Genomic DNA, 24,372 nt, shown 5'->3' with positions numbered 1-24,372 from the left:
CATTAACTTAATGGCTTGCCTTCTTACAGAAACAGGCTACTTAATTACACTCAAGTTGATTGAAGCCAGTATTACAACAATTAGTAATTTACCAGGTCAAGAACATTGCTGAGATAGCTTTATGGTTTTCAGTGGTCATCTGTGGAAGACTGTCTATTGCAAAATAAACAAAGAGAAGAAACCAAAATGGGGTGAACAGGTTATGTGATTTATGTGCGAATGAGGTATTCCAGTAGAGCAGAATAAAATTAGGTATGAACTCTTAGTAGTAAAAGTTGTATTTAATGAATGTCGTAGTGTTTAAAAGGCAAACCTCACAATCTTTCAAACCACAGAGCGTTAATACAACCTTTAGGGCCTGCTTTCCTTGATCAGTATCTGTATGTCAATCAATGTATCAACAATACATCCGCAGACAAACTAAAACTTTTTTTCCCCCTATTTCATTTTCTTCTGTGGTATTTGTTTGCGCAATGCACTGCCAGGCAGGATCCCAAGCAAGCTCTTCAGAAGTAGCTTTGGCATAGAAACCTATCTGGCTGCATTAGCAAGCAGACTCACCCCCACACTTTCCCAAAAGGCGCTGGCATCTCTGTCTCTCAGAAGCCCAGTTGTACCGCAACTCAAGGTAATGGAGAAGATGCATTATTCCCTTGCACCAAGTGTCTCCCTGGCTAGGTAGAAAATTTGTAAGCGCACCAGTGTCCAGAAAGCAGTAAGGTACTACATCATTCCAAAATACAGTATTAGATGCAATACTCAGATACATGTAAGTGATCATGGGAGACTCCACAGGGAAATAGCAGGAGGAATGGGGAAAGAACTCAGAAAGAGCTCTTTCAACCCAGAGCAAACCTGCTAAGGAAATACGGTGAGGACAATGAAACTGATCATTAAGGAAGTTGATCCAGAGGGGCTGTACCTTCTTCCTCAGCATGCTAGCTATGTAAAACACAGTCTCAATTTGCAGATTTTCTTTTTCACTCTTTTGGAGTAGATGTGTGAGGAACTTACAGAAATGTCAGGGCACATCCTTACCCATCATGTTTTCTGAAAATACGTGCCACCTGGCATGATCTGTTTTTCAGACATCATTTTATGAAATCCAGACACCTCTGTGGATGATTTAATAGCACTCCTGGAAGGAAGGAATTCCAATAGAGATAAGAGGCTCTCAAAAGTCCTCTCTAGCATATCTGTGCTTTACATATCATATTCAAATAAACTAAAATGGAAGAACATTTTACCTTTTTCAAGCAACACATCTATTACTGCATGATAGGAGAAGCACATCTGGAGATGGCATCACAGGTACAGCTGAAGTGCAGAGACTTTCTTATATAGTATTTCATGTCTATCTTTTACTATGTCCTGTAATTTATCGGTGGAAAATACATCTGTGTTCAAAAGATCTGTACCACTATAGCAGACAAAGTCTTCACTAAACCACTTTCCTCTCCCCTCTCTAACCCCTTCCCCCCATTACAGTTAAAGTTTTCAACAAATGGAAGCTGTGGTCATTATCCAAATTTTATCTTAACCTTCTCTGCAGCTTTGTGCATGATAAAATACAACAGAATCTACTCAGGTAAGTATCTGGTAAAAGAATGGGCTTGCCAAAAGTTACAGCCCAAGTATTCTATCCTTCTGAGAAGTCTCAAAAAAGTAAGCTATTAAACAAACCGATGCTTACTCTGAATTCATTATTAGGGTCAGTATTAACTCTATAGGCTAGCTGAGTGCCAAAGGCACTTAAATTTTTAGAAGCAGCACCCAGCAGGTAATACAACTGTTCAGTGAAGAAGGTGCTCTAAGTTAAAGGATGACCCCATCCACTTTATCCCCCCAATTTTCCCCTCCATGTAATTTCTACCACAGTAATGCCATACCACTACAACCTAGATATTCCTCTCATCTTAGCAAGGATCTCAAGGGCAAATGGCAGAAAGGATTGACCCCTTAAAGATATGCCTTCTGAGCTATACGTTAAATACATGTAGCAAGCTGTACTGCTCCATGCCACACTGTAATTAGATTACAGCTTTTACACTCACAGTCTTTTAAGGCTTTTCCATTTCTTGTACTATGTGAGCCAGATGAAACAGCCTTACAGTTGACAAAAAAGTTAGTTATGTGGGCAAAGCTACTGCATATTTCTCAACTGTCTTATTTGAGTCCCATTTGTACAGAACATTCTCAAAACATAAGAAAAATATAAAAACCTGCTATTTGAAATGTAACATGCAATTAAGTAACTTTTTCGCACCTTTCACTGGCAATCCTGGTTTGGAGATATCCCTGCTCAGCCTCCCACAGAGAAGGAACTATGAGCACATGAAGATGACTGCTGTTCAGTTTGCTTCCCTATTCAACTCTTGCCAGTCCCTATTTTCAATTCAGGAATCTTTCTACACATTAAATAAAGCATTAATTCCTCATACCCTACTCCCCTTAATAATTTCCTCTTTCAAGCTTTCAGTGCACCTTGCTCAAGCAAGAAAGATCTCTCAAGTTTCTTCTACAACACATATAAAAGAGGCAGCAGATTGAGCCCTGTGACAGGGGCTGCACCTGAAATATCTAATTCAGTGATGAGGGAGGAGCTGTGCTAGGCAACACCTGCAGAACTTTATTTGGTGGAATCACTCTTAATATACTCTCAGGTGTGACAATACCAGGACCACTTTTGTACTCCCCAGTGCCACTTGCCATTTAAAGTGAGCAAATGGAAGAATGGGCACTTTTATTACGTCTTGCATATGCCAACACAGGAGGGATACAGTCTGTGGTGAATCTCATGTTCAACATCTCCCTATAAAGCTGGGCTTCTGTTGGTTTTGTGTAGTGAAGCAGCTGGTTTGCCATTCTCCCCTCTGAACCTCCACAGTCTTCCTGATGAGAAGGGAGTTGAAAGGGAAAGGGAAGAACTGCTAGTACCTAACAGGGAAATTTCCAGGATTAGAAAGAAAAGTATTGAGGATTCGTATGGGCAGAAGGAAGACAAAGATCTCACAGCCAAAGCTACTTTGCATCTCCCATCTGTAAATTATGTTTTAGTTCCACTGTTCGCTCTCTTCCCCAGAAAATACCAGGAAATACTGAGCAGCACCTTACCCTCAAGCTCTCCTTTCACAGGTTTCTCTTCAGAGCTAGATGCATGACTAGAAGGAGGGGAGGGAAAAAAAAAAAGTATTGTACACTGAATGGAGAATTTAAATTTATTCTGCACATAAACTCATCCTGCTCTTCCTGGGACAGATGGGAAGAAGAGGAGCAGTGATTTCAGAAAGAGCTAAAACTCTAATGCACACATAATGCTTCAAATCTCTCTGTCCACAAAAGAAACTCAGGTAAGCTATCAAAAGGGTGACAGAAATGGTGAGAAGTAGTTCCAAGACAGCATGGTTTGCATAAGTAAAGAGTGAAACTTCAGGCATCCAGAAATAGGGTATGGAATTACAAGATGTTCCCACTGTTTCTTTGTCCATTTAAGAAAGCTTAACTTGCAGGAATTACAACCAGCAGGTAAGTCATTTCCTAAAATATGTGCCAAACAAAATGGAAGGAGGAGACAGAAAAAGGCTGTAAATCTTTGAATTGAAGCTATCTGCATGAATACACACACAGACACTTTTTTTTTTATACAATTGTAAATACACACTGCTCAGCAGAGCAAGTTAGCTTAAGTGAACCTGGAATTATTCTGGTTATGTAGCTTCCCTTTCTCCGAGCCAGGTCATTCAGAATAGAGTCAGGCTCTTTATGTGATTATGTTAAGATTATGTATTTAAGCCCAGGCTTCAGTCCCAGGCTTTATCACAAAAGAACAGCGAATTACCATTCTAGTGACGACAGACACCAACTATCCAGCTAGGACCCTACGCCCAGCCACAGAGTTGTCCTCCCCACCTTTCTTCCTTCACACCAGATTCCCTTGAGTAGGGCCTGACATCAGCATTTAAAAACAGGAAGTAAAATGTTGAGAATTCCTCCTCCTCCCCAGCTTGATACCACAGACAAGGAAGAGAGAGGAGACAAGAACTCTTTTACCTCTTCTCTTTTTCTCAGTTTCAAGTACAGCAGAGCCCAGGGGTGGCATTTTAGCCAGGTAATAGAAGAGAAGCAGATGACAACAGCAGTTTAATTCCAGTACTGCCGCCACTAGAAACACTTTGCTATGGGCTTGAGAATCAGCTGAGTTAGCTCAAGCACTGCTCAACACTCAAAAGTGACTAAAAGCAGCACCCTAGAACAGTTTCACATGGTACAAGAGAGGCCTATCCTGTCAAACTCACTACTCAAAAGCTAGAGGATGCTATATTTTAGGATTAAGAGTTTTATAACCTGCACAGAACATTAATTAAGAATCAAATCCAGAGTTCAGTTTGGATTGTTATATAATGTAAACATTACCTCTGAGCTGCACGTGAGAGGAAAAAGAAGAGAGGCAGAACTCCACGAATAATGGGTTTGTACATCTCAAACTCTGAAATGTCTAAATGACATCACACACACAGCCCTCACAGGAAGCCTGAAATGCCAACTTTGAACAACCAGAGTGGGAATAAAGCTATTTAAAAAATCATGTATGGAAACTGCAATATGATGTTGAATCTTCATACAGAAATATATACACTAGTGACCAACTCTGTAGGCAGTATTTACTGTCATTTTTCTAAATAATATTCCAAATTTTTTTACTACATATTGCATATTTTATGTGTATTAAATGTTTATTCTACTATGACACAAAATGGTGTTTTGCTTTAAAAACATTCATGGACAGCCATTAACAGTCGCCAGTAGTCTAATGTGCAAATGTCTCAAAGTTTAATCATCAAAAGCAAAACTGCGGTCTTTGAGTAAACACTATAAGGAACTGAGACAAATTAATAACTTACCACTACCAAAGGAAAAATGTTCTTGCTCTCACCCTCCTTCCCACCACCTCTCTGCCCCCAGATGCTCTCTCTCCTTTCACTTTCCCCCAACTCCAAGGCATGTGATTATTTTTTTGTCCTCTTCTCTTACTCTTCTCTTCTTTAACCCGCTTCAGTTCACCTCCACTCACAAGGTAAATGGACCAAGCATGCTATACTGGCAGGAGAACACTCACATTTTAGTGAGCTTTTTAGTGTGCTGAATCAGTTTATTATAACAATCAAAATAACATTAGCGATAGATGGCTCAAGTTAAAGAAAAAACATACAGCTGTGAGCAGGAATAGAGGAGTATGGAAGAGGATGTTCATTTGGTTCAGGCCATCCCATGAAATCATATTTACAGATTTTAGCTGAAATGCAAGACAAAGAGAAGCATCATTGCTTTAAGAGTCCCACTTTCCCATTGAGAATGACCTTTTCCCCCTTAACCTCCAACTTTTTGCCTTACTGACTGTACCCTAATATTTGACTCTTATCTTCCAGATCATTAGTTTATTACTATAAAAAACAAAAATGGGGGGGGGGGGGGAGAGGGGAGAGATTCCCAGTAATTTGAGGCTGTTAATTTAGGGGAAAAAAAATAGTAGGCACTCAAGTGTTCTGTTTGATCAGCTCTTCAAGCTCCAACCCTGCCAGCACATAATTTATATCAACATTTTGAAGAATATTAACTACATATAACTTTTCACTGCGTTTTTTCCCTTCAAAGTTCCCTAAGTGTGGAATGAAGGCCCAATGCTTTATCTTGAAGTAATCTTGAAAATGCTGAATGTTTTTACTATGTCAGGTTCCCCTCTAGGATGAATGTGACCTGCATTTTCACTCTTTCAAAAGAACCTCCTTTTTACTGAAGAAGACCCAAGCACTGCAGAAGCACCAGATAATACTGTAGGGCTCAGCAGTAGCCCAGAGCTTATAAAACTGTCGCTGACCTACTTTTCACTTTACATGTAGCTTTCTAAGTCAGGAACACTAAAAAGATTACCTGAGTGGAAATGAAAAGCTCGGTTATGATAGGTGAATGCAACCGGTACAAAGCCTATGTATCAGTTAAGGTGTCTGTTCAAGAATAAATTTCACCAATATAAGTCTTCTCAAGGACTTAAATCCTGGGCTTCACCAGCTAATAAGTGAACCTGTCCCTAAGACTCCACAGCTTCATTATCGGAATACCGACCTGCTGTATTTTTCAGGATATTCCAGTATGACATAGTCACATAAGGCAACTCCTTCAACTCCTGAAAAGAAACTGAAATATTCAAAATGAATAAGCATGCTGAAACAAACATCACACAAAAAACATTTTTCTGTTGGTGACAACAGCACTGTGTTTAGAATGTTTTTAGAATTCAGTTTGGAAACCACACACAGATATCCAGAAGATTATTGCATAAAGAAAGCCTTATTGTGGGGGGAAAAGCCATTTGAAAGAAAACAGCAACACATATAGAGTTTGTTTGGACTTTAAAGTTTTAATTGTTATAGTGTGAAGAGATATCTTTACATATGTCCTGGGCAAACAACTGAACTCCCAGCAGCATTAAGTGCAGAAAGTCATTGCCAAAAAGGCTTATTAAGCACTTCATTAAAATTGCACACAATTTTTGATGCAAGTCTTACTGTAATGCCACACTGACTCACAATAGTGCACATTAAGGGTGGCCATATTGTCACCTGAAAGGGGGGCAATAAATGTGTCATCATAATATTATTATTTAAGAGCTCCCACCTGATACTTAGCAAAGATACATTAACAGATAATTTAAAAATGTAAGCTCTTTAGAGAACCATTAGGAAAAGAAAGACTGATCAACGATACACAAAAGCAGACCCATTCACACACAGCACAGAGAAAGCCTTAATTTGTCATCAAGCAGAACACCCAGGTTGGTTGTATCATAGAAAAACATGTCAACAATTTGGAAAGTATGGAATAAATTTACAGGCAAGACCTTTAGCAAGCATAAAGCACTTAATTTGGGGGGTAGGGAAGGAAATGGCATTGTTTACTAATTTCCTAGATGCTATTTAAAAACTCTTATCTGCTTCAATTGATTACCATCAACCCCATACAGCAAAACAGGTCTAATAGATGAAATCACTATTTTTTTCAAAACTGTATTCTTCAGCAGCAGATATTTAAAAAAAGTCAGGAAAAATACTGTAGAAGTGTCCTCGTTTTCCCAGAAGATAGTTCTTGCTTTCTCTAACAAGAGGCTCAAGAATGCAAATTGAAGCTCAGCACCTGAGGGGAGGAGAATAGATGACTCAGTCTCTTGCATTTACAACTGCCAGTGTAGGAGGAACAGAGTAAGAGTGCTGCTACAGTGGACATCATCCAAGGAATATTAAAAAAAATCACTGGATACCAGAGATTTTTTATTCTGTTGTCATGCAATGATGTCAGTTCTGACAAAGAGTTTTGTTGGCTAGCCTGTGTTCAATTCAGACTCTGAATTCACCCAACCTCAACCCCTCCTTCAAGGTTGGGAGGGCGGGGGGGAGGCAGTATACAGATCACATGAGTAAGGCTCAAAATAAGGCTGTAAGGCTCAAAGAGGCACTTCAATTAGGAATTCAGTCATCATCTACTGTTAAAACCAGATGACAATGAACCCTATAACCAGCCCTGCACAGGGCTATGAGAGGAAGCAGACTAAAAAGTGGGTAAGTGTTACTACAGGCACATAGTTTTGCCAGTATTACTCAATAAACCATAGGTCCAACAACCTGTTACACATCCACATCACCAGCCTTAGGATGCCTTTCTCTCATATGGTACCTCCATTCACTTCCCACATTTCTTGTGCCATTCCACCTATACACCCCGCAGTACCTAATATCTAACACTGGCTCTTGAATAACAAGCCAGGTTTTGACTTTTCTGTTCTTCACAGTCTAAATCCATAAGGCATTCTTGGATATGTAGTTGCAGGCTCAGGCAAAGGCAGCACTGACTGTCTTTACTGAAGGTTGGAATATGCTTTGGCCAGTACTCAAGAGTAGTACAGACTTAAAATTTTCCCCCAACAATGCTCGGATATTTGGTTAAAACTGGTGTCCGAGTACATATGCATGTCCAAATACTTGGGACGCCAGGCAAGTTCAGACACAAGTGATGGCTTGGGCCTGTCCGCAAAATACAACATGCCTCTCTCAATACAACTTCCAAAGCATGAATTATCATGGTGTATTTCCTTCCAGAGGCAAGTATGCGGAAGGAGATACAAAAATTAGATGCAACTGAGGCACGAAGGTGAATATAATTCAGTAAATGATTCAGAAAATGATTACTTTTCACCCCAAAGAAATATAAGACTTCTCCAGTGCTGCTTTTAGAGTGACAATGCAAAAGTGTTCCCTTCTTCCTATAAAAGAAAATGGCTGGAGTCACAACTTCCCTATGCTCTTCAGTTTGCTGAACACTTACTACTTTGAAAAATGGCACATTTTCACAGTGCACTAACAAATTAATACTTCTGAGAAATTATGATACACAAAATGAAAACAAAATGTGTGCCGGCTCAAAAATAGCATTAAAATTTATAGGTGGACATTAAAAAGACAACACATGACTTTTCCTAATTAAAAAATAATTTTCCACAGAGTTTACAATACCAATAAAGCTTTCTTACATTCAAATTTATTTTTTCTTCCCTCCTCTTATATCTCCCTGTTTTTACCAGGTACATCCTCGTATTAGCTAATGACCAAGACTGGCCTAACTAGTTTCATTTAATGAGTCTTAGCACAAGCACTGCTCACTATTTTCTTTCCTAGAAGAACTACAAAGGATATTTAAAAATCCAATTCACACATACAAGTACTCAAAAGGAAGATGTATACATCTTCAGTGAGCCTCAGGTATCTAAATCTCCTTAAGGTCAAGCTCTGATCTACTCATCTATGATGTAAGCCACTATGCACCAAAATTTCAGCTATGACCACTTTTTTATTACTATTATTATTGTTCTTTTTACTGTCAACTTTCTCAGACATCAGAGTTGTGCTTTTTGGTTAACTACTGCTTTGAATGAAGTACAGAAACAATTCTGAGGGCAAACCCCAGAATTCAGGTCTGTCCTTTTCTACATGAACATAAACATATTTTCACTTTAAGAAGACAGAATAGAAGTGGGGACATACATATAGAGCAGCACTTGCACAGTCAGTACAGCTCATACTGGAATTACTGGAGCTTACGAACATGCAATGGCTATCTAAGATGACCCTTACGCTATTAAATAAAACAGGACAATGACTGTTCTCTAGAATTGCAGCAAAATGACACAACATGGCTCACATTTGCATAGCTAATCTCTTCCCCCCCCCCCACCCCCAAAACAAGAGAGCAAGGTTTAAACTCCTTATGGCAATAATCCCTGGAATACATTATTTTTGGCAACATGCCTGAGCACTGTTCCAAAGAGTGGTAGTTGGCCTGGACTAAAAGTAGGAAAAAAAAACAAAAACAAAAAAAACCCATACCAACAATTAACCAACACAGACAACTATTTATCTGGGGCCTAGGAGCTGTTTACAGATGCAGCTTCAAGGCCTTACAGTGTTCTGGTTCCCACCTAAAAATATCAAGATTCAAAAATGATTTTAACAAAATTGACTTTAGTTTTATATTGAGAACAGAATAATACTATAATTTACATCAAGATATTCATTCCCATTAATGTCTACTACTCCAGCTTCACTTTCTCATTGTTTCTCTATCTTGTTTCAAACTTCTTTCCTTGATTAACATGTTTGTGGAACGTCTTGCTTCAGAAAGTAGCAGACACATTATAGCTGAAGCATACTTCATGACAACTCATTAGACTTCATTATTTAATTGCAACACAGAATAAAAATGTGCTTATTAGAAAGAAGCATTTCAAAGTAAGTGATACAAACTTTCCACCAAAGAAAGCAACTTCTGCGAATTATATGTCCAAAGTGCTGTAATTTTTGACATAATCTAAAGGTATATTTTCCCTAATTCATTAAATCCCACTGGATCAATGAAAATTTCCTGTTTTGACTTTAAAAAATGCAATTAAAATAGAAGACTTGTATTAAGAGTAAGGCATTGCCTAGCTTTTGATGCTAATTAAATGCTCAGGCTCTGGGACTATTGACCAACTGTGGTAAGGGTATGCTTTTCATTTGTAATTTAAGGTACATCCGTTTAAATTCCATGGAATTTTAATCAGAAACTATCACCAAAGAATTGTTGCCTTCAATAATTTAGATTCCTGTATTTGCTGGCTGGGTTGAATAGATGGATAGTATGTGGAAAAATGTACAAATTTGTCTAGACATATATGAAAAATAGTTTATTGGATCTTTATTTATCTAATTAAACCAGCATCCATTGAGTATGATTCATTTCAAGCCATTTGCTAATCCTGATTGTTTCGTTATGAAGGAATCATGATATGGTCTAGGGATTTGGCAATTACTTCCCTTGCTTGGTGTTTTAATCACATGCCAGAAACAGACTAAACGAGAACAAAGATTTTCTCTGTTTCTCTCTTCAATTTCTGCAAAATACTCTGAGGGTTCTTAACCCATTTCCTAAAGATGACAGATTTCATTCTAATGTTTTTCCCCCAATCACATATTCCTCACACTCATTGTTTTACAAAGAACAGAAAATAATGCCTACAATAGCCAAACCAAAGTCTGCCCATATTTTTAAATGAAAATAGCAATTGACCACTCAGTACTTTCCATCTACAGCAAGGAGCATTTCATACACAGCACAACTGAACAAGAAATACAGTGAAAGATGGTGATAATTAAGACTGTGTAGGCAAAACTCTTTTATAAAGTGTCCTAAGAAGCAATCTGAAGCAGCAAAGGAAAAGAAAAGAAAAAGAAAGAAAAAAACAACAACAGGCATGGCCAACCCGAAGAAGTCTCCACTGTCACAGAACCAAGCTGCTAAATACAATGAGCAGTTACCCTTGCAAGAATTATCTAAATCTTTAACTTACTCTGGCATCAAGGAATATCACAATTCTTAATATTTACATGTAATTCTGATCTTTGGAGACAGTTTTGGAACAGAACACAAGAACCTGTGTATCACCTCCTTTAGTTGCATCTGCCCTGCAAATCAGTAAGAAATCAAGTCCAAGTGTATTCACATGGGTGTTTGGGGGACACTGAAGACCCACTGTATTTCACCACTGTTGGGAACTGAAGATGAAAACACATATGACTCTTCAAATGGCTCATTTTATTAAATGGGGCTTTGTATTTTAACCAGAGAAGACCAAAACATTGTTTTATATCTGAAAGTAGAATGTATTTGTGGACTAAGACTTATTTTGCTTCTTCAAGTACTGAGAGAGGCAAGAAATGCAGGAATTGGGCCTAAGAGGGTATCAAGCAAAGCTATCAAGACAAATGTAACAGCCATATTAAGTCAGACCAAAGCTACACCTTGCTAAGTATCTATAGCATCTACCACATTGGCAAGCTCCAGCAGAAGAGAAGAGGTAGTAACTTCCTGAACTGCCTCAGTAACACTAATCAAAAAGCATTTATCAAAGTCCATTCACAGACAGAATCATGGAAGGAAAACAGGAAGACACCTAAACCACCTTCAGCAGGCCTGCTCATTTGCTTAATAGAACTGTATGTGCTTTGCTGAAAAGGGCACTTTGCATTCTAATCCAAAATCTCCTGAAGTTAATGTAAAGTCTCCACCTCCAACAGGCTTTGGATCAGGTCCTTAGAGCCAAACTCACCACAGAGCTAACAATGGGAGCTGCAGCTTCTGAGCACTTTCAGAAATCTAAGCGCCATAGGTGCTGGCATGCACTGCTGTCATCCTGATCATGATCCAATCAATCCATTGATTCCTCCAGTTGGTGAAATTCTACTAAAATCAGGTGAGTTATGCAGGTATTAAGCTGACAGTATGCCGAGTAAATGAGATCTTCAGAGCTGATCTAGATAGTTGGTCATACGATATAGCAATCGGAACATTCAAGCAGTCCCTAATTTTTTTTGAGGGTTTCTGAAGATACATGGCAATCTTTGTGTTCAAACAGTCTAATCAGTCACCAAGAAAGTCTTATAAAACCTGAATAAGAGGGGGGAAAAAAAGATTTTATAAAATGTTGTTCAAGCATTTAGACTTTCAGAGATACATATATTTTTGTTTGTAATCCTACAGAGTGGTCTTGAAATTATATAGAATGATTGCCTTTTGCTACAAAACTTTAAATGGAATCAAGGAACTGATAAAAACTATTTCTAACTATTTTTGTAGATGGAAGAACTTTAGCACTTGCCCGATAGCATGTAACACTGAAAACTGTCTGAAGGCATGAGGTGTGAGAGTGATTCCTCACAGATAAGGAATTCAGGTTTTTATTATAGCACTGTTTATTTTGGCTCATCTAATTTGTATGTCTTTGCTAGTCATCCCATTAGCATGGTTTCAACAGCCTGCCACTGGTTTAGAACTATTTGGAGGCAGTAACTTCTCTTTTTCTCTGACAGAGAAAGAGTTTAGCAGACATTTTTATTCCATCAGTACTAAGTTGCAATCTACCAGTCCTCTGCTGGTTCATTGAATTATACACCATTTATATGCCAAGGTCAAATTCAATTCAGTAACACAGGGGAAAATGGTGACAACTGGAAGTGGTTAGATGAAACTGACAGGTGTCAGTAGAAGTGTATGAAGACCCAATTTTCCACAGTGGCTAAAGATCATAAACTTAGCCAATATGGAACAGGACTGGTTACTTGCCCTCTAGACCCTCTCCCAGTAACAGTATCCTTTTTCTTGGGTTTTCAGCCATATTAGTGTTCAGAACTGATCTTATGCCTCTTTCCTCTAGTAGAAGAATGATCCCACTAATGGTGCTATTAGGAAAAAAAAAATCTTTTATGAGTATTTCTTTAGCATTTTTTACTTAGTGCCCCCAAAGGTGTACTGTATGAAGTACTTGTCATTCCATTTGAAATCTGGGGCCTAGCATTATTTCATTTTGTGACTATATTTTTACTATTCACCACTTAATTATATCAGGAAGGATAAGGATACAGACAACATTTATCTCAACTTGCCTTTCAGCAGAAAAGAAGCAGAAGAGCTGTACAGCTCTTCTCCAGATACCGTGGGTCACATATTTGGTACAGGCACACAACACCTCTCTTTTAGCAATTTACCCACCCACACTACTTAATTTATTGCATCTTTTTTCCCTCTAATGAAGCCAAGAACTAACTTTGGTATAAAATGCTTGGAAAGCACACCAACAGATTCTGTCAAACATCTCTGCATTAGACAAAAGGAATCCTGCTGGGTATTTCCCTGAAGCAAGCCACAAAGTGCTTACGTGACTGGGTATCAACAAATGCTGACAACTGGCAACAGGGTCAGAAATACCTGGGTACTCCTAAAAATTGAACTGTTGCTATTGCCAATATTTTGCATCATTCTCTTACCCAGCAGAATTTTTTGTACATCTTTTTGCCTCACAGATGCATCAGGTGGTGCGTACTGCAACACTGGAAACAAGAACTCACTGCTGAAAAATTACTGCAATGAACTGTTAGCTGAAAATTTATTAAAACACTGCTTCGAGTAAATCATTTCATTCTTAGGAACCAGGTCTTAATGAGATGAAGGTGGATGACCACTGGATCACTTAATCTGCATTTTCCACATAATTATACTGCATTTTCCAAGCTCACAGGAAGTGACATCTTTGGCTCGCAAGGAGAATAATTTTATTCTTTAAAATACTGCGGTCTGCACTTATGAAAAGGTAAGTGACCTATCTGAGGAGAGACGCAGCTATTATGACAGTATGGCAGGTGATGAAATATTACAGCCATTTTCACATTCAGGAACACTTGCAGTACCACCTCTTCCAGGTTTGCCTTGAGTGCTACTTAATGGTACATTTAGAATGATTGAAAGAGGACCCTGCACAGACTATAGAGATTGCACAGAAGCTAAAAACACATTCTGTTTTCCTCACAGAGATATTTGCATTTACTCCTTTCACTGCAGAGTGTTTGCAATGGTTCATTACCAGGTACTTAATGATAAACTGTGCTGTCAAAAACAAATTGCGAACAGTAAAAACATTAATGGCATACCCCATATGTTTTCAACAGCATCAACACAATCCAGTAACATACTGTCACTTGAAACATCACTGATGAAAGGAGACTCCAACTACAAGATACAGTGAAATTATTTTAAAACATTCAACTTTAACCAATTTTGATTTTAGATATTTAGTGAATCTAGGAATCCAAGGACTCTTTTCTAAGTGCTTGTTTTCAATGCATCAGATAAAAGACATTAGTATTATGCCTAATTAAGGCAAAGGAAAAGCGTATTATTTCTTCTTGAATAAAACCACACAGAAATAATTGACTGCCAGTAGCAGCACTTAACTTTTTCAGAACCTGCAAAAGGGCAAAAAGAGTCAACTCAGATTTCAGGTTCAGTTTTTCTGAGAATTCACGGTAACACTTAGATAGCATAAAAATAATTAGTGAATCTATATTGCCATTGAGGTTTCTAATCTGCAAGTCTACAAGACCTGCAGAGGTGATGCTAATCTCATTCTAACAGAAGAAGATTAAGAAAGGTAAATATTACTGGCCTGTGGTCACACACTTAGTTCAGTATCACACACTTAATTCAGTAGCAACATTGACTCTCACTAATCTCTCTTGCAGCCACCACTTTCAAACCTTTTTACAGGAGGAAAGATGAGGTTATCAGAGATCATGATCTACACACCATACTCACCATTATGCCCAACACACTTCTGGTGACAAAATTCTAATAGACTTCACTGACAATAAAAAGAAGCTTGAAGAATAACATCTGCAAGCCTCTATGTAAAGAATATTGGAGAAGTGTTACTATTTTGAAAATTTTACCACACAGGAACAGGGAAAAACAGCAAAGCAAGTTGGTTAGTTTAAAATGCTCTGCTGCTGGTTTTCACAGATGATAAGAATAGTAGTAATAAAACTGGGGAAGTGGAGAATTATTTTTAGACTGATGAAATTATTAGAATCAAGTGTTATCCACTGTATAAAATAACTTGTACATATTTAGTGAAAGTGTTCTCATTTATATCTTTTCTTTGATTTGCAAGTGTTTCGGCAATTCTAATTTCAACACTTCAGTTTTTACAAGTCTACTGTTTGGCCTGATAAACCCAGATCAACTTCAACTGTAAAACTTCAAGTTAACAAGCAGAGCCCCAAAATAATCTGAGACCTTCAACTGACGACACTGAGCCAAATCTTCTATGCTGCTGTCAGAGCCTAAGATTAAATTCTTCAAACAACAACTCATCAACTAAGGAAAATCAACCTGATTTGTTTAACAGTACAACTGAACCCCAAGAGCCTCCACTGAATCTTAAACCAAAAACACGTGTACATTCCAGACCTCAGGCATCCATTTTGGAAACTCCAGTCCCATCACTAGTACTGTTTTTGTGGAACAACATGTCAAAATCCAAGTCATCTCTGAGAGGAATATGCCTGCAGTTGTATTCACATATGCTCACAGCCCAGTGTAAGCTTCCAGTAGGAACATCTACTGGTGGGGAAACAAGTGATATATTCTCCTTATATCTGGCCACTGATCTACATACCAAATATTTTCCAGCCTAGGAATGCAGGAATATCAGATAATTATTAGTTTTTTCCATAAACATTCATTTAGATTACCATTCTCCTAGCTACACTATTTTCTGAAGTATTGCATGATGGTCATAATTACTGTAGGCAGGCAGACATCATCAGGCATGCTCTGAAAATGATCATCTTTATAATATTATAATTAGCTGTGAAACTTTCTAAAAGGAGGGAATTAAAAACTGCCTACAGAGGAATAGCTGGGCTATCTGTCATATATGGTTCAGCACTAACTTGGTTCTATAGCTTTCTCCACTTGAAGTAGAAATAAGATTTGACTAGAAGAGTCTATTTGCGCAAACAGTTATTGCTTATTAAAAAAGGTCAGTATCATTATTTTTAAAAAAAAGTCACAAATGCTTATGACACATATACAATATATCCCCTTAGAGATGATATACAATGAAGAGTATTTCACATTCTTCATTTTAGATTTCCCCAAGGAGCTATCTTAGGTTAAGAGCCTAACTGTTGACATAGTCAATAGCAAAATACCTGCAGGTGGCAGTTCAGAGCACTTCAGTTAGATATCCGGTATTCACAGAACAATAATAGTAGAGACAGGAATTACCATTCCTGGAACTAACAAGGCCATGAGTACTGCATCCAGTTCTGTGTATGGCAATTCATTAAGCATGAAACCAAGCCAGACAGAGAGAGGAGAGAATAACAGCAAATTTGAGAATGTGGTATGTACAAAAACAGGTTTGTTTTCTCTAATAGAAGATTAGTAACAATAGTTTTCCCAAGATCAAGTATAATTCTAAAAAAAAAAAAAAAAAAAAAAAAGGGGGGGGGAGTCAATTTCTCTTTGTGTGCTAGCACTGGGAGTGGAAAAGAAAAACTGCTATAATCTGAAGCAAAGAGCATTTTCATAGATGAGGAGGGATCTAACTGTAAAGATACTTCACATATTGAAATAGGAGAATTTTGGAGGATATGGAATCTCCTTCATAGGTTTCCATGAATCCCAGTGGATTCAATCCCAAATTCCCAATTTACCAGTAATGGATTAATTAAATTTAGGCTTGCCTCAGACTCAAGAGATTAATGCAATCCCAGTTATTTAACCTGTGGTTCATTACCACTGTTAATCCTCAAAGAACTGAAAAGACAGTGAAAAACACCACCACAGGCTCAACTGCCCATTTAATGATGTGGGGGAAATACGCCTCATGAATGGGAAAGAGACCTCAAAGATGACAGTAACTGAAATTCATGAATTCAGATCAGACTGGCTCACTAGCATGCAGCTTCCCATGATGTTAAACTGATGTCCCACTATGGCTGTCCCAGACAGATTCAGTTGCAGAAAATAAACTCTTCTCTAAACAGCCTAGGTGACAAAGAAACTGTGCTGCCAGAGGACTCTTAAGTTACACTGCATTTAGGTATGAATGATGGCATTTACTTACTTTCCAGACAACACTGTAAAGACATAAGAGCTAGTATCATTTTTACAATTGAAACAGATGCATCTACTAACCTAGCTTATTCTATGTTTCTTTACTAGTATTTCTTTACTAGTTACTTTCCGTATGCCTTCGTATTTTGCAAAAGGATGAATACAAAGCACCCAGACAATTTTAAGTGATCTGTGCAAAAGAAATACATTCATCTTCACTTCTAGGATATTAACAGTCCATAGAATTCGAGGTCAGTAAGGTCTTGAACTGCTGAACTATGACCTTGTATAATTTCTTCCCCTAATTTACATAGTTTTCACAAGTTTCTTAACAACAATTTTTAGCTTTTTTCTACCTCCAGGTCCTGTTCAACTGGAATCATAATACCTGAGAAAACTGCATTTCTATATTATTACACAAAAAAAGTCTAAACTGTAAAAAAATTCATAAAACTAAGTATTTTTAGAAAAGATACATAAAGAAATGAGTTTGAAATAACCATTGTAAATGAACAGGATTACTGACTGGTGAGGTTTCCAGCTGTTTGGTTATTTTAGCGTAACTATACAGATCAGTATTCATTACTAAACTGTTATGGAAATAAATTATAAAAACAATAATCAGTTCCGGCAATACAGCTATAATCATTCTTGTGTATTTGAAAGCATCTTAGCCCTGACTCAGAAAAGCATTTGAACATGTGCTTAAAATTCAGCACATGCCCAGATGAAAGGTCTTTCTGAATATGGATTCTTTACTGATCATGGCTTTCACCTTAAAGACAGAAGCAATATAAACACTTTGCGTATTACTGAATGTACATATAGACAGACATATTTGACTATGATTGTAATTCTATTTTATAAGTATCATTAAAGAGCTAAAAACTAAAATTAAAAAAAAAAACCCACAACCACCACACACACAACAGGGAGAGATTCTCAACTAAGATTCAAGTGAATAGCACTAACACTTTTTAGATAAGCTCATAATCTGCCATGCTAATTTATGTTTATACTAGTACTTTGATAGATCAGGTCAGGTAGCTCTGTTCTCTGTAAGACTTAAGTTAACTTCAAGTTACTGAAGTAAATCTTACCGTATTTAAATAAAATAAACTTAGTAGATGTTCGTGATCTCCAAAGAAGTTATCTGTTAGAGATTATGCATTACAAATTAGGAGAAATGGCTTCTCAAACAATTTTTAACATAAGAGATTTGCATTACAACAGCCTTTTGACTCCATGCAAACTTGACACCAATTGAAAGGAAAAATCATAAGCAACTGTTTTCAATTCCACTGTGACTTCTGTTTCAAATCAAGACAAGACAGTGTCCTTGTATATATTTACCAATCACTCTCATGGGTCTACAACTATATCTCAAAGTCTGGATTCCTTCTTTGAGATTATCTCAAATAATTTACTCTGAATTTGATGCTATTATAGGAAATCTCAGAGCCCCCAAGAGAACAAAGATTAGAGCATTTTTTACAGGGAGATTATCTAGAGATTGTTCAGATAAGTTGATGGAAAAGCCATTTAGCCATCAGAGAGGCAGATGCCCTTCGACAGCTTTGACAAGCAAAATGCATCATCTCAGCAATACTCTGTAGGCATGAAAGATGAATCGGGTTTATAAATGCTTTGCTAGATGAAATCATCTTTGTTACCTGCTTGAAACAGACTAAGTCTGCAAGGCAGTCTTGGCTGTGTTCAGGAAAGAATAAAGCAAGCAGTTCTAAGTAAATTACTTATGCTTCTAAAAAATAAAATAACACAAATTTGAGAAATGGACAAAAAAAACCCAGTATTTTAGGAAGCTGAAACTTGTGATAGAGTTCCTCATATTGCAGAATGGATTACTTTGTAGCCAAAAGTGGTACTTCAAAGTGTTACAAAATTATTAATTGGAAGTTACTGAATGATGAAGCAAGACATACACCTAAATTTTAGCTACCATATTTTATACAGGTTTTTTTAAGTTCTGAATGCCATACCATTGCTACTGAAGCCCAATACATGGATTTGGGGCTCTTTTTTCCTAAATTCTTCAGTTAGCATGCACGTGCTCTTGGAATAGGGACCTCTCTTAGCTAGCAACTGGATAAACATCAAACTAGATAAACTACAGCAAGACCTTACATGCATTGGCTAATGTACTGCAACTGCATGCAAGAATTTTTTTATGCAGCAGTAAACACAGTAAAACCAAAACATTTTATAAAATTCTGGGTTAAGCTAGGGCTGTTCTACACTGGTCCAGCTTCTTTTACCTTATCTGTTTACAAACTCCCAGTAGTTTTGAGAATGCATATCGTTAGCTTCAGGCTGTTGAAGAGGGTGCTTTTACAGGATTTTGCAGCTTGTAAAATATAGCTCATTTTTAATACCTTGGGAAATTTTCCAGGAAACAGTTCTAGTGTAGTCTGGAGTACTTTGGGTGAAATACGTTCACAGATCAGTCTTCATATTTCAGACTGGTTGTATATATTCTGTACAGAATACTAGACTAAGTATTTTATTTCTAGACAGCCACATTTTAAACAATTATCAATTTCACTAGATTCAACACATTGCATACACTTACATACTGTCAAATTTGTACCAGAATTCTAGTTTGTTACCTAACTCAAAGTTAAACACAATTTAATCAAATACACTCTCCATTTGTTACAGGTATGAACCCAGTTAGTTGTGAAAATCAAATCTGAACATTGTAGTAGTATTTTAAAGTCCAGTTGCATCCATGCTTTTAACCCTTCATGAAAATTGGTAAGAGTTGAGTTTCACTTCCTTGAAAATTCATGTAAAGTGAAGCCAGGGCAAACCAGTACCATCTGTTTAAATAGGAAATGCATGACCAAACTAAAGTTAGCTGGAAATACTACCTACATCTTAGATTATCTATTCCAAGAATCAGAAGCAAGCCTGTGAGACATAGCAGACAACAGTAAATATTTCAAATAATGTTCACAGTGACCAATTTGCCAACATGCAGTTAACCAAAATAGTTGCTACAGAACCTTTGCTGAATGCCAGCTGTGGGGCTTTTTGGTTAGCTAGCATAATAAATATGTACAACATAGAAACTTCTGGACATTTTTTTGGTATTGATACATCATACAGTAAGAAAAAAAGAAAAACAAGAGGAAAAATTTAGGTACAAATTAGGTACCACTACCTACAAAAAAAAAAAAAAAAAAAAAAAAAAAAGACTCTGGAGGAGACAGGGGTCATAGGATTCAACAATTCAATACATATTGGCCTGACATGCTAAAGCAGACATCTTTTCCAAAAGTGTTTACATTTTAAAGCCACAGAAGATAAGCAGATACAAAAAACAAGTATAGCAGAAAACTGGAACAAAGCCACAGTTCAGAAAGAAGCAAAATATGTGAAATCCTGTTTGTATTTACAAATACACTGTATTTCACAAACAGGATTTCAAGTATTTTGCTGCTTTCTGAATTGCAATGAACTAACATTTTTGGTTTACAGATCACCTCAGAAGGAAACAGAGAGAGTGGAGATGTCCAGGCTGGTGAACAAAAAAGATGATTTTAACAGCAACGTTCCTAAAAGTTCAAGACTGCTTCCTTACATAAGGTAAGGAGGGAACAAAGTCATGATAGTTTAGACAAGTATTTTCGATGTGTGGAGAAAGAAGGAAAAAAAAAAACCCATGCTGATCTGGAGACTTTTGCGTATACAGAATTTCTAATGATACTGTAATGGCCTGACAGTTTGTGTTCAGGGCATTCAGTCTGTGTAAAGAGTGTATGCTAAAACTACAAATATAAGTGGCAGAAGAAGAGAGGACTGTCCACAATGATAAGGAAGCTGAGAAAAAACAGAGCGCGCTCTGTTTTGGCTACACTGAGTCATAGCCAAACTGCCTAAGCTTAAGTTGTCTGAAAAGCAGGCTGAAATACTAGATGCTGGATAGCTGCTAAGTGCTGTCTTTTCCACCAAGTAGGCTACACTATGAAGAATGACTGAGCCACCACATTGTTGACAACAGCAGTTGGAGCAGAGGCCAAACTGCACAATGACAGAGTGCACAAGGCATATCAGGCAGTGATACGGGGAGGTATGAAAGGCTGAAGCCCTATTAGTTTCCCTGGGGTAAATCCCTGCTTGTATACCAAATGAATTGCATGCAGCAATTTGATTTGCTCTAGCATCAAATAAAAAAAGGTTGTTAATGAAGAAGTACTACCCAGGGGGCTGTTCAAACAGCAAGCCTCTTATAAAATTCTTGATTCACATTCAATAGGCCATTACAGAAATTCAAAACAGTGGATACCTGATACTTTGATCAGAATATAGTAATTCTGTCAGTTCTAGCTGAACACTGCCTTTCGCTTCTTCAGGTGCGGTCAAAAATAGCTCTGTAGTCCTCATACCTGAGATGAGCAGCCCTGCTCAATGCATTCAGCTTTGGTTTTCATAATGACAACTAAAATACTGGTGGCAATTGAGTCTTTGTCATCAGGTAGAATTTATTTCAGAGGTGACAGCTGTAACATGACATTACATGCCTAAATCTTTACTTTTTTTTAGTGTATGTTGTATCAGAACCAAGCTTTATTTATAATTCATGAGCACCAAGGCAGCAAATAAAAGTATGATACTACGCCACTATTCGTTCCAAAAAAAACCCTATTTATTAAAGATTATGGTTATTAAGAGAATATATTTTTCAATTTGCTGGCAATTTCAAAACTCCTGCTATGAAAATACTTTGTTATATTGTCCAAATTAGTTTTTCTGAGATTTTTCACTGAATGGAAAACACTATTTCTTCTTGAGTCCTTGTAAGGGTTACTTTTTAAATAAAATTAAAAAAAAAATCTAAAGAAAAATTGTTTTGACTCAGAAAAACATTTTATTTCAAAGCTTTCAAATGTTCTATATATTTCTGCAATAAATGGTTTTGCAAAATTCACATAATACTTGCACAGTTGAATTTTTAAACAGTGAAATTCTTCAGTCAAAACCTGATTTAAGTTATAGCATTTGAAAGTTTAGACAAGTCAAAGCTAAAGATCACACCTATAAAAACAGATACCCAGAAAACAAAGGAATCTTTGGTTTTGAATGAGTATCACAGCTCTTTGTGTACTTACAATACTGTTTTTATTCCTCAGAGACTTGAATAGCAGAGGTACCATCATCACTAGGTTCATCCATCACCAGGAAGGAATACAGAAATGTCTTTGCAATAACCCCAAGCTGCTATGCAATGTCATCGAATGGCTCTGTTATTCTCTGTTAGGGACCCATTCTGCTCAAACCCCAAATCACAGATTTTCCAGTTGCTTCCAGATACAACTTTATTTTGCTTCAGTTACATACTAATTCACAGTTTCACCAGTCAATAAAGGCCATCAGATTTCTACTAACACTGCAATACCTAAGTATGGCCATAGCATATTCAGTTTCTTTAATAAACAGGATCTGTTGGCGTAAAGCTCTCTATATCCTAAGGACTTTACTAAACCCAGATCAGAAACATTTGAGAATCTGGCCAACAGACTGAACTCATTCACATATTGTTAAGCAACTCATGTTCAACAACTTTTCACCACCACACACAGTCATCAAGAAGCAGCTCCAAGTATCAACATACAGGATCCAAAGGGAACTGCACACCTACCACTAAGTAACTACTGAAAGGGTTTCTTCACCCCTTTTCACTAAGTGCAAGAATCACAATATGCCATAAATTTTAAGAATACAATAAGGACCAATTGATTTCATTAGGTCCTATTGATTTCATTAAGAGTACAGGCAACACAGTCAGGGCCTGAACTGGTAAAGTGCTCTCTCCTCCAAAGAGTCTTTCAGTCACAAACATTCCATTCAAAATGTGACAGGAGCCTTATAACTGACTCTGCCTCAAATGTATTCTTGACCTAGTGCCAGATTATAAATAGTCTTTTCATAGCCATGCAAGGAAAGAACACATTTTATAAGATTCCCTATCTTGGATAGCTATTTAGTAGTGCTTACAAAGCTTACAGCAGCTGGTGAGATGGCCTACCCCATTTCTCTCCCTTGGGACCCTCAGGAACTGACTGCCACAAGGTGCAGTTTTCCTCCCACCCTCCTTCGTGCCTGGGAAGGAAGACAAGTTTGCTTCAATCAGTACACTGTGTTGACTGCATATGTATTCCAATAAGGCAACTTCAGCAGAGAACTGAAGTCTCTGAAACACAGTCCTCTGGTTTCCCCACTGGGTCAAGCACTTCCAAACCGCCTCCAACCAACCACAATGATGTTATCATTGGGTATGACCAGAGCATACTCATGCTGAAGGACGAGGTGCCAGATGTGATTTTGCTAGCACCCACAGAAAGAACACTGTGAGAAGGTTCAACTGGTAATCTCAGTGAAGATGCATAAAGAACCAGAGAAGGAAAAACATCAGGCTCCCAGAAGCTACTCACAGAGCTACGCAGAGTAAAGATCATTCCACTTTAAAGATTTTCACCATTTCAAAACTTTTCATTCTCATTTAAAAGAATAAAAAAATGTTAACTATCTCTGAGAAAAATCTAAGTCCCAGCTTGTACATAATCTGCTTTAACCCAGAGCCAAGAAAACTGGACACTGTGGGAGCCAGTAACATGGATCTAGGAAAATCAACCGTCAGGAGAACACACAGGTAAGGTTTAAAATCCAATCTAGCACGTGAAGTCCAAGCAAAATCCTGTCCAGTTTCTAGAAGGACATTTCTATTTTGACAGACCACAAAGTTCCAGCAATTTTATTATTTTTTTTAAATCACAGTGTTCTAAACCAGCTCTGTTTTGACAAGCCATTTTTTTCCATCAGTCACCTCCATGGTGGTACAGAGAAAAATATATGCAAAAGCACTGGTAGACAGTGATGATGGCAAGGTGTGTATATAATCCTCGGGGCCAAGTGTCTGTTCTCACAGTGAGCAAGACACTGTTCTGCAAGGGGTCTGTCAGAAGCAACAGGGGTATTTAAGCTATAATATGCCGACTACCTTGAGTAAGGGTGACACACGAGCATCCCCTGTTTAGGGGAAATTTTTTCTGAATATGTTCCCTGTTATTTTTCAATTAACTGAGTAACTAGCAAAATCCTCTAGTACACAGCCTTGATGATACACAGCAAAGAAAAGGTGGGGGAAAACCATGAGCCCTCTGCTAGTGTATGAAAAGGACTGACAAGTAAGAACTGCTTTTCAATTCTCACAGGAAAAAAAACAGCAAAAGAAGAAAGGAAATTCTTGTTTTGTTTCCTTCATGCTTGGTGGCTTCCATTTATTACACAGGCTGTTCTGAAGAACTGCTA

The sequence above is a fragment of the Apteryx mantelli genome, chromosome 1 (genome assembly GCF_036417845.1).
Source record: "Apteryx mantelli isolate bAptMan1 chromosome 1, bAptMan1.hap1, whole genome shotgun sequence".
Classification (NCBI taxonomy): Eukaryota; Metazoa; Chordata; class Aves; order Apterygiformes; family Apterygidae; genus Apteryx; species Apteryx mantelli.
The sequence above is the reverse complement of the archived record's forward strand: the minus strand, read 5'-3'. Positions refer to the sequence as shown.